We start from the raw sequence: 11,572 nt of genomic DNA, 5'->3' as shown, positions 1-11,572 counted from the left end.
TACTGTGAAGAAAATGAACTCCAGCTCAGCCAGAACCAGCACAACCAGTAATTCTCAGAGATTAGAGATTGGAGCTTGGAGCAGGTGCACTTGCTTTCTTTAATAATACTTCTTGCCTCCTCCTACTCAGGCCTGTGACAGTCCGCCCCTGCTTCATTTTAAGAAGATCAAGCTACAGAGTATGGATAGAGATGCAGGGTAACCATATAGATGTTATATCACTATATGTAGTGATACAACAGTTGGCCACAGGTAAATAATTTCTTTTTTATCTTAAGATGAAGCTCTCTCTCCAGCTGAAGTTTGGATGACCTTTCAGTTTCTCTTGCTGAATTCCCTGCTCAAGTGCCATATGGATCCCATGTCAGCTACTCCTACTGTGAGTGTCACACGCACCAACTGGTGTGCTTTCCCAAGCACTGGATAATGAGAATGGCTTATTTCTTTCTCATGGGGTTAACACAAAAGTTAAAATTCTAATTTTTTTGCAGTATATAAACATTAACACTGGTTGCATGTTGCATGTAGTGAGGTAATAAATTGTATGGCAGACAGTGCCAATAGCAATAAGGCTCTTCTTATTCAGTTTTTTCATTGTCATTGTTGATTATTGATACTTTTCCAATTGGGAAAACCTGATTCATAAGCTCCCATATGTCACAGCTTGGACTAACTTCTCAGCAGTGCCTGGTGAACTGGCTTTGTCACAACAGGCAGAAAGAAAGGGCGCTGCTGCTGGCAGTTCAGTAGAGCTAAGTGACAACGAGACTGGGAACAAATACCAACTGAAAGAATTCAAAGAAAAAGCTTGACAACAACTTCAGGTGGCAGACAAAGCAGTCTTGCAGACCATATGCCAACTTCTGATGACTACATACAATATGTACATGTCCTTGGTTTCTTAAATAAGTTATTTTCAGCAAAGGGATATAGATCTTGTCTTTATGTTACCTGCCAGGATGTACATATAAATTAAAAATTTTAGCTGGTTATATGCCCTCAAACCTAATTAAACCACAGACAAATGTTGTCTTTTACCAATATACTAAAGGCATTTTTTGAGATATCAAGATACTATTAAAACACAAAGAGTTATTTTCTATGGTGGTGATCTAATGGAAATACAATACTGAAATTATCTCTGCTCGGGGTATTGATCATGAGTCCCTAATTTATTTGATTTCCCTGGTTCAGTATTTTAGCCTGCCATCCCTCACAGTCCCCATTATTCATACACATCCTTTACATCTCTATGTACAACCATAATTGCTGCTTCACACTGGCAATGAATGAATTTGAGTGGCAAAGGACATTTATCACAGACACATGAAAAACTTAGGAAGCATCCCAGAAATTATCGCTTCATGAACAAATTATCTGAATTCCCATATTTTTAAATATTTCTGACCTTGGTAGGACTATTTCAAGTCAGAAGATACTTTCTATGGAACATTTTTCTATGGTACTCTTGGACCAAATGTATTTGGTTGTGGTTTTGGATGATTTTGGACATAAATTTTCTCAATTCTAGATCAAGAGGATTATTAAATCAGAGAGATAAACAGGTAAAAACCCATAGCCATACCCAGCTATAGACACTCCAGCTATCTCAAGTGTCTGTCAGTGCTGCTTAGCAGCAAGGCATGCTGTGAAAGGCTTGTTTACTAATATTTGCAAGACTACAACAGATGTACAAAATGAGCTAGGCTACAGTGAACATTAAGAAAGGGCAGCTGATTGTTTAATCTAGAGAGAGGGAATTTGCTAGAAACACCACTAGCTGTTTGCTGGCATGGAAATTTTTATAGTCAAAAGGAATATTCTCTATAGCATCACCCCTTCCTTTCAGATTTGTGCTTTTTCCCCCCAAAAATCGCTGAAGCTGGACTGCAGATTTTTGTGTTTAGGAAGGTCTGGCTGTTGGTTTTACCAAAACTTTTGTGATTTGACTATTTGTATGTAAAATATGCAACAGCAAGAAGGAAAAATTGATGCAGAGACAATGTTTTGAATGCTAGATATGCACAGGTGGGATCCTAGAGAGATTAAATCAATCTAGGGATAAGTGGGGTACTTTAATGCTTCAGGAAGCTTGATGTGTATTAAAGGGAAACATTTTAGAATTGACTGTGTACATTGGTTTCTTCATGGTTAGGTTTACACAGCAGCCATTAGTTCTTTTCCTTGTTGGCTAATGCAACAAATTTTCATGGCTGTGAGTATATACATATATAAGAATATGTATGTGAGATACTATACTTCTCAATTCAGATTACATCTAAAATTCAGCTCCTGTAGTTTCACACTTCTACAAGCACCTCACCTACTTTGTTATGACCCCGTTCAATTGGTATAGAAAACTACAACCCTGGCCTTAAAAATTTACTTTCCAGTTTAGAAAAAGATACTGTAATCAGTGATAACAAGTATTATGGGAAAGAGGAAAAAAAATACAGGTGATAAGAGCAAGCAATTACTAAGTTAACAAAATTCTTTTGAGTTTAGAATTTCCCCATCAACTCTTAATACCTAATATTTTATTAATATTTTTAATAACCATTTCAAAATCAGCCTTGCCCAAATGAGCAGTCCTGAGCTCTCAAGAGTGCCAAAAAGTGATTTTGAAATTTTAAATGCACTGCATTTGTGAATTCTGTTTCAAACTACCTCCCAGGACCTGAGACCAACAGTGCATAGAACACCCAGTGATTTCTGTAAACAGTCTTAAGCTGAGCAGCAACCTAATACCAAAGGTCCCACAAACACCAGCTGCTTTTGGAAGCATGTGCATTGTGTATTTTAGTTCCTTTTTACAGATTTGTACATACAATGATCTAAAGTTCTTTCACTTCTCATTATCAGGCCATTTTCAAAACTGTACATCCTCAGAGTGTCAGAGTTCTTGTCCTCTCCTGCAGCAAAGGTCCTTCATGCTGTAGCTATAGAGGTCTGCAGGCCTGATCCCCTGAAAACATCCTGCCATCAGTATACTTTTTGTCCTCAAACAAGGAATAGCAAGCTGCCATTCTGATTTCCTCTGAGCCATATGCTTCAGCATCTTGAAAGCATCCAAGCCAAGACTTCCTTTGCTTAGCTTGAACCTCTGAAATGAGATAGCCTCACAGTCCCAATCTTATACTTCTGGATTTTTTTATTTTTGACTTTTGTACAATTGAAGTTTATAACTCAAGCACAAATTATGCTCCCAAAGTTTTGAATCTGATGTTATTAACCTTCTGCAGTGCGCATTAATCAAAATAGCTGCTGGTGACAAAGCTGAGAGGGGAAGCCCCAGGACATGCACCATATGGTGACAGGGACAGCAACAGAGACAGTAAGAAATAGTAATTGCTAAATAAAACAATCCTTCACGGTTTCAAAATGGCTTTTCCAGGAAATATTAATAACTCCTGCTTGATTCTTCCTTGTGACTACTTGGTTCTGAATAAACACATCTCTTTCTCAACTTTGGGAAAAGTTTTTTTTTCCCCTTCTGCCTTTTTTAACATTTGAAATATAAGTAGTATTATAGTAACCATGGTATCCTGATGACATAATGGTTACCATGAGAACAAAGCTGAAATAGTGTCATCAGAGCCCCTTCTCTCTGCTGTGTGTTGAGTTTTATATTTAATAGAGATGGCCAAACTGCTGCCACCCAGCCTGGCCAATTCTTTCTGGCTTCATGGTTCCAAAGCTCATAAAAACAGAGCTGCCCTGTGCTTCTGCCTTGGTACAGTTAGTTTTGCTTCAGGGCATTTGTGCCACCAGCTTATAAGATAGGTCTGCATAGCAGCAGGTAAGAGGATAACAGTTGTAACAGATTCCCTCAGGACAGTGGCATTTGTCATGTGCCTTGGGCATCCTCCAGTGCTCTTAGCCATGAGTAAAATGATGGTTCTTGGTCTCCACTTCCCAGACAAACCAGATTTTAAATATTTTTTATTTAACTGTGCTGGAAGATTTCTCTGTTAGCCTATGCAGGGTCTCTCAGTGCATGATTGCCTGTGGTCCAGTCCTGTAATTACCTCTGCCCAGAGAGTGCTCTGCACCCACAAAGGAACCCACTGGCCACTGCCAAAACGCTGTACCCAGAACGTAGCTGCAGCTTCAGACAAACAAAAGTTATTCCCAGCTAGTTTCCTCAGAGAAGATCCTCTCTTTTACTGCAAGAACCGCTGGACATGACTCACTGCATATTGTTTGTTCATTTTGCTATATATATTTCCCAAATGCTATTTTAAGTTGCATTTCTCCCTTATGCTCCTACCAAGTTTACTGCATGAAAACAACCCTCCAGTTTTAATTTCATATTTAACCAAAACAAATGTGGTGTGGCTCTGTTCCTTTCAGTAAAGCTATCTAGATTTTCATTCTGCATGCAGATATAAGAAAGCTGGTCAGAGGGAAAGACATGGAAGGTACTACAAAACAAAGAAGCCAATGAGGCAGGCAGCATTTCATACAAAGCTGCCTGCATTCTGCCTGTGCTTCCACACCAACCCAATTCACTGCCTGCAGAGGGTTCACATGCATTTTCTTCCTCCTCTAACCAGAATCCACTGCACAGATTCCTGAAGATTCTGGCCATAATCTGTTCTGTCTGAACAGGCCCAGCTCCCTCATCCATTCCTCATAGCAGAGTTGCTCCAGACCCTTAACCATCTTTGCACTCCTCCACTGGACCCACTCCAGGAGCTCCATGTGTGTCTTGTACTGGGGAGCCCAGAGCTCAGCACAGTATCCTGGGAGAGCCTTCACCAGGGCTGAGCAGAGGGACAGAATCACCTTCCTGACCTGCTGGCAATGGTTTTCCTAATGCCCCCCAGGATACCATTGGCCTTTTTGGACAGAAGGACACACTGATGGCTCATGGACAGCTTGTTGTCCAAACAGGACTCCCAGGTACTTCTCCACAGAGCTACTTCCCAGCTGATCAGCCAAGGTCAGATGGGTCTCATGTCCAGCAGGTCAGACAGGAAATATAACACAAAGTCATTTAGAAACCAGATGGATTAGATTTTTCAATTACTTTCTCGACCATGAAATCAAACGGACATAGACTATTAACAAGGACATGAATACAGGAACGCATCAACACCAAATGTTACAAATTCCCAGTTATTCCCACCTTAACCCTTACCAGGTTCCTTAACAGCTTCCTCAGACACAGTATAGTGCAAATGCTTCACTCTAAGCAAGGTCAAACCTGTATACAAAATTCAGCAATGGCCTCTGTTCTACAGCTGTATCAGTGAGTGCTCCGAAAAGATTTACATCTTCTGAACACTACCTCAAACCTGCCTCAATATTTGTGCTTCACCCAAAGTTCAACCCTGACCCCAGCTGTAATCCTGAGTCAGCAACCTCTGCCTGTCAGCAGGGAGCTGCTGCCAGAGTTAACACTGAAGTCCCTGGCATGGTTGGCAATATACCCAGCTTGCTGGTCACTGAGTCTCCACTCTCTGCCCTGTGTTTGATGTTGGCCTCACCACAATCTCGCACTTAAACCCTTCCTAATTCTGTCAGGGTGACAAAGCACCAGAGCAAACCCGGCTTGCCACCAGCCTAAGTAAAGTTTATCATGCCCTCATAGCTCATCTATGTACCCAATACCAAATTATGGCCCCTTTTTTTCTGACACAATTTTAACAGCAAGTAGGTGGTTGACTGATTCCACCATGTTCTCTGCAGAGTACAAGGTACCCAAATTTTGTTATTCAAAATCAGTTCAGGCAGATTTGGGATGTTTTTCAGCAAAAAATTACAGAGAACCACATGTGGTTTTAATGTCAGACCTCCTGCACTTTGGTACTCTCAAGAAGCAAAATGATTTCTCAGAATAAAGCAGAGAAACCCTGCTGCCTCTCAGCTCTATGCTGCTGCCAGCCTCAAAACCCTGCAAAGGTACTGTGCACCCCATGGTAGTGAGCTGGTACAGTAGCTTGGAGCATTTGGGAATAAGGAGAATGGATTCCATGATCCACTGCAGTCTTTCTGAGCTCTCAGAAGTCCCACCACAAGACGATTCCAGGTTTTCCTAACACTGACTCTTGGAAGGGAAGAGGATACTGACCTAGTGCAGTAGTTTAGTTTTCCCTTACATCAAACTGACTCACCGTGCTCTGATACAGCTCACAATTCTCTCTTAATTGGGAAAATCACAAGGATAGTACTCACTGCCAGTATTCTGGGTCATAAAGTCATTCTCTGACTCAGAAGAAGGTTTACAACAGCTGTGGCAGTGATATGCACTGCAGGTGAGTCATGTTGAACTGGCGTAGACAGGTAGAAGAATTATAAAAGAAAGGCCTTATGAAATCAGGCCTCACTCTGCTAAAATTTCCAAAGCTGGCCTGTCATTTCTTCTAAGTGTTGTTCTTACAAGCAATTTGCAAGTTCCCATGTGAAGCTATTTTGAGAAGTTTGTTTTAACACAACAATCTATTCTGAGGGTGAAAAAGAAATGCACCTATGTAAACAATACTATTTGTCCCATGAGAACCCACAAAGGAAAATGTAAATGTATCTAGAGAGGAAATTTGATAGGGATATACAATAGCCCTTACTGACCAATGAACTGAGTTTCACTGTATTGCTGACCAATTAGGTTTAACACAGTGCATTCTGATATTTCCTACAAATACGAGCTTTGTGAATAAAGAATTGGCTTTCTGCATGAAGAAAATGGATTCTCGGCTGATTTATTCCAACATGTGGTGGCCCCAAAGATGCGATTGATGTGAATTTAACACGAAGAAAAGAAACTACGGAAAAACACTTTTACCATCTCACACAACTCCAGCTAGAGGTGTCTACAGACACAGCATCTCCAAAGTGTCTGGTTTGTAGTTTTTAACACATGCTGCACTAAGAAAGTCAGGATTAAGTCACTGAAAATCTTGCTGGATATTCTGCTTGTTTGTTTCCCCACGCTGCCTCTTGATTTGTGAAATTTCATTTTCCAGATGCACAATAATTTGTTCAATCTCATAATTTTTACTGACAAGAGAGACCCACGCGGATTCCATCTCTCGCAGCTTAGCCCCAGCTGTGAGCTGCATGTTCTTCCTCTGCCAGTTGAGGTCTTGAATGTTTTTCCTCAATTTCTGCAGCTCTTTCTGGGCTTGTTCTATCATATGAACCAGGTGCTCATTGTACACCATTCAGGCGTTGCAGTTGTGCTGGAATATGAGCTCCAGGTTCTCGATGCACACGGCCTGGTGCTCCAGCTGTGCCATGGAATTGTTCACACACTCCTGCCACGCCGTGATGTTGTTCTTCTGCCCGGAGGATGGGGCGTGTGGCTCGTACCTCTTCATACTGAGTCCTTCCAGGGGCTGCTGGGCCACCAAATGCTGGAACCCCTTCCACACGATCTCAGTCTTGACCGTAGGCACCTGTGTGTGGGCAGGTAGCTGAGGCAGTTCTTGGTTGGCCAGTACCACCAAATCTCCTCCACCACCACCGTGGCTGCCTCCCAGTACCACCACGTCTTCTCCTCCACCAGCACCATGGCTGCCTGGTGCCTCATATCCCTGGTCACAGCAGGGCAGCACATCCACCACCACATCCTGGCCACCAGCCCCGGGCACGACACCTTGGACGCGGCTGTGCGCACTCATGTCTCACACAGCGGGACCTCATACAGTTCCACCCCCCTGTGCACCTGCAGCTCTCCCCTTCTCCCTGTATTATTTGGATTATTTATTAATTTTAAGTACTTAACTAAGTCCTATAGCCTTGAATTTTATCTGCAGCAGTTCTTTAAAGTTTAGAAATATTTAGCTCACGAAAAAAGTTTTACTGCTGAAGCAGACAAAGTCAGAATGCAGCCTGACACCCTGTGGGTCAGGGTGTCGGTAGCAGTCTCAATAAATGGTTGCTTCAGTCTTCCTGGAGTGACAAATGTGGTTCTGTTGAAGCAGTGATCCTGTAGGAGGGCATAGTTTTTCTCTGAAGGTCCAGTGGTGGTGGCATAGAAGGGTCTGGTCTTCCTCTGGGAATCCAGTGAAGAAAAGCTCCCTGGTGTTCCAAATCTCAGAATCTATCCAGGTAGGAATGCTTGGCTCTTCCCCCTGGGCTGAGCATCTCACAATAGGATGATGTAATTTTATCAATCATGCAGTGAGACTCATCGGCCCATTTACAGCAGATAGCTCCTGGAGGGAGGATGGGTCGAGGAGGAGATGAAGAACACTGTCCCACCTGGCTCTAACAGATGGTGATAGAATATGTCCTTCTGGTTACATCTTGCATTGCAATCTAAGACAGTTAAATATTGCTTTTCTACATTGTATGATATATAGTAATTTTCTTTTAAGACATAAGATGACTTGGACTAAAACAGCTGTGGAAGACAGTTAAATATTACTTTTCTACATTGTATGATGTATAGTAGTTTTCTTTGAAGACATAAGATGACTTGGACTAAAACAGCTGTGATGAAACACTGATAAACACCTGCTTGTAGGTAAAGAAGATACAGTGTTCACTCTCGATTTTGTCAAAGATTTGATTTCTCCTTACAATCTCTGCTGTTTTATCTTCCATAGATAACACAGAAGAGTCAGTTATGATTTTACATTATGCCTGTTACTGATTGTAAGCTGGTTTAGAGTTTTCCTTTGTTTCATTTTGCTGTCATAGGTGCATGGCTTTTTAGAAAAATGTTATCTCAATATCCTAAAGTGGTAACCACTGATATATTGATTACATTGTGTGAATTCACTGATTTTATAATAGGCCTTATTCATAAGATGTTATTACTGTATTTATAGTCCGCTTCTTATATGCCTTAACATCTCTTTGTGTAATTATCCAAAAGATGTGTAATTTCAGGACCTTTCTTTTTTGTTCTCTATCTACTTAGCATCTCTTAGACCAAATACGTAAAGGATTGCACTGTCTTATCTTATAATGATACATCCATTGTTCTATAACAAATGATTTGACACCCAAAAGATGTGTAATTTCAGGATCCTTCTTTTTTGTTCTCTATCTACTTACGCATCTCTTAGATCAAATATGTAAAGGATTGCACTGCCTTATCTTATAATGATACATCCATTGTTCTATAACAAATGATTTGACAATGCTTTATTGTCCACTCAGTTTTCAGGAACACAAAATTTTAAAAATGAAGTTCCTAAGACACTCCTCTCCACAGAAATCAAAAGCAGGTTTTTTTTAAATTCGGAGGTTAAAGTTTGAGCTGATATAGATTTTCTGGCAGGCATTAAATTTGTGGAGGCATACTGGTTTAAAACAGCTCAGAATGTGATTCTAGATTAATGGGACGAAACCCCATGTTTATTGATTATGTAACTGCAAATGTAGATGTCTCAAGTGCAGCATGCAATGTATGTACCAGCATAAAACAAAAATTTCCATGCATATTCAGAAGTAGAAAATGTTCTTTTCAATTTAAATTGTCTGATATTTAAACAAATAAATACTTTTGTGTGTTCAAATCAAGAATTCTAGTGAATAAAGTCAAGAAAACACATGAAATATTAGTTAAAGGAATTACTGATTTTCAGTGAATGGATAGAGAGGTAACCACTTTGTAGGCCTCCACTACCTGAACATTTAATTCTTTGTGCAGTAAGGCTACTAAAACTAACATCACAAACCAAATTTTAAAATAGTCATGCCAAAGCACTGGGACAGCCTCTGGTCTCCAGCCAGAGATTGTGAAGTGTGTGCTTAACAAGTCACAAGCATTTTTGTGACAACTGATCTGATGGAAACGGGGATTACAAGGCTGACCAATAGTATGAACTAATCACTGGAAAAACAAAGTGGGTTTTAAATGAATGTTGAGATTGTTTTCTCCCTCCTATTACTTCTGGACAACAGTACTAGTTCAGGTATTAGGTGCTGGATTTTTATGAGTACAAAATGAATTGCCTTTGGTGGAGCGAAGTGGGTTTACAGATAAGAAACTAACCAGTTGCTGAGGCATCTCTAAGGCTACAGTCGTGTCTCTGGCTCGAGAAGGCATCAACCTTCCACCTTCTGCCCTGTGGGCAGAAACCCAGCAGAGGGATCGCAGTGTCTTCAGGCGGCCTCTGAGCAGGGATGCCGGGGGTGCCGCGGGCAGTCAGCGGCCGCCGGCTCCCCTCTCTCAGGAGCCCACAGCGGAGCCGGGGGGCTGCCCTCACGGCGGGGCCCGGGGGGCTGCCCTCACGGCGGGTCTACCCTCACAGCGGTGCCCGGGGCTGCCCTCACGGCGGGGTCTGGGGCTGCCCTCACGGCGTGGTTGCCCACAGCGGGGCCGACCTGCCGAGCCCGCCGCCCCCGGGCATCACTGCGGCAGCGGCCCCGGCGCCCCCGGGGGCCGGGCCGGCTGCTCCCACTCGCTGCCTGGCTGTTCCATTCATGCTTTCTCCTTCGCCATCTCCCTCTCCGACTGAAGGGAAACGGGAGCGCGCGTGGGCGGCCGCTGGAAGGCTCCCTGTCAGTCAAGCGGCCGAGCTGAAAAGAAGGCGAGCGAGGGAGAAGGAGGCAGAACAGCTTTCCCGGGGGAGGGGGCGGCTGTTGTCGGCTGCCAGCCTCGCAGCCCTTCCCGGGGGCAGCTGCAGAGACGGGGTGGGGGGAAGGCGGGAGCGGTGTTGCACCCCAGACCATCCCGCTGGGGGGAAGCGGCTCTTCCCTGCCCTTCGTCACCTGTCCCCCCCTCCCCACACACGTACCCAGCGGCGACGGGCCGGGGGGCGGCGGCCGCCCTGTCTGGCGAGCACCGGGCCCAGGGTCTGTACCCCGGGCGCTGTGGGGGCTGCCCGTACGTGTCTGCCGGGGCAGCGGAGTGGGGAGAGCCCGGGGGGTGTCAGTGGTGGGGAATCCGTGAGGCAGCGTGTCCCCTCAGCTCTCCGCAGGACCGCGGAACTTCCTCAGGCTGAGAGGCGCTCCGTAGCGCCGGCACCAACCGCAGCGCCAGGAGGCTTTCCAGGGGAGGCTCGGGGAAAGTTGCACGCTTTCGGGCGGGGGGGCGGCCCCGCAGCGGCTGAGGTGGGCTGGCGCTCGGTGCCGGCAGGGAGGGGAGCGGGCGGCTGCCGACGGCGGGAGCGGGGCTCGGCGGGGGAGAGCCCGCTGCCCCCACCGTGCCGCAGCGCTGCCTTTGTGCTCCCTCCGCACCTGAGCGCCGGGCTGGGAGGGACGGCGCAGGTGGAGGCGGGCACGGCAGCAGCTGCGGCGCATCCCCGGAGCCGGGGCGGGGAGGTAAGGCGAGGCTGTGCCGTGCTGCGGCGGCGGCTCCCGGGGCTGCGGGGGGCGGCTGCACGCCGGGGGCTGAGCCTCCGGCCGGCGGCGGGGGCGGCGGGCAGGGCACGTCCCTTGCTTGGCTTTTCCTGCGGCTGGTTTCCCTCTTCGTCCTGCTGCACGCAGAGAGATGCAACAGCGGCAGCCCGGTCCCCTGGGGAAGAACGGGGCTTGGAGGTGGGCGAGTGGCATCAGCCGTGCCGGTGCGCGGTGGGGCTGCCGGGCGAGGGGCTGGGGCCGGGGGAGCAGCCGGCGGTGCCTTGCCGCTCCCGCGGTGTCCGCGCAGCCGCCCGCGGAGCGCCGAGGCGGC

The 11,572-nt window shown here is 45.4% G+C and overlaps 1 protein-coding gene and 1 pseudogene across 9 annotated transcripts in view; one reads left to right on the top strand and one right to left on the bottom strand.

The window, feature by feature from the left end:
* Nucleotides 1-6,890: 6,890 nt before the first annotated feature.
* On the bottom strand, nucleotides 6,891-7,625 carry LOC120501101 (annotated as a pseudogene).
* A 2,904-nt stretch (nucleotides 7,626-10,529) lies between these two features.
* The window catches only part of PTPN5 (protein tyrosine phosphatase non-receptor type 5), a 78,116-nt gene continuing 77,073 nt past the window's right edge, over nucleotides 10,530-11,572 (top strand). For 2 of the 9 annotated variants that reach the window (XM_039707662.1, XM_039707653.1), the window contains exon 1: nucleotides 11,025-11,223. The gene's annotated coding sequence lies outside the window, so the exon portion shown is untranslated. The other 7 variants (XM_039707660.1, XM_039707652.1, XM_039707655.1 and 4 more) reach the window with 6 other exon arrangements.

Source organism: Passer montanus, unplaced genomic scaffold (assembly GCF_014805655.1).
Source record: "Passer montanus isolate IOZ18808 unplaced genomic scaffold, ASM1480565v1 scaffold2, whole genome shotgun sequence".
NCBI classification, from domain to species: domain Eukaryota; kingdom Metazoa; phylum Chordata; class Aves; order Passeriformes; family Passeridae; genus Passer; species Passer montanus.
Note: the sequence above shows the minus strand (reverse complement) of the source record. Positions and strands in the feature narration are given on the sequence as shown.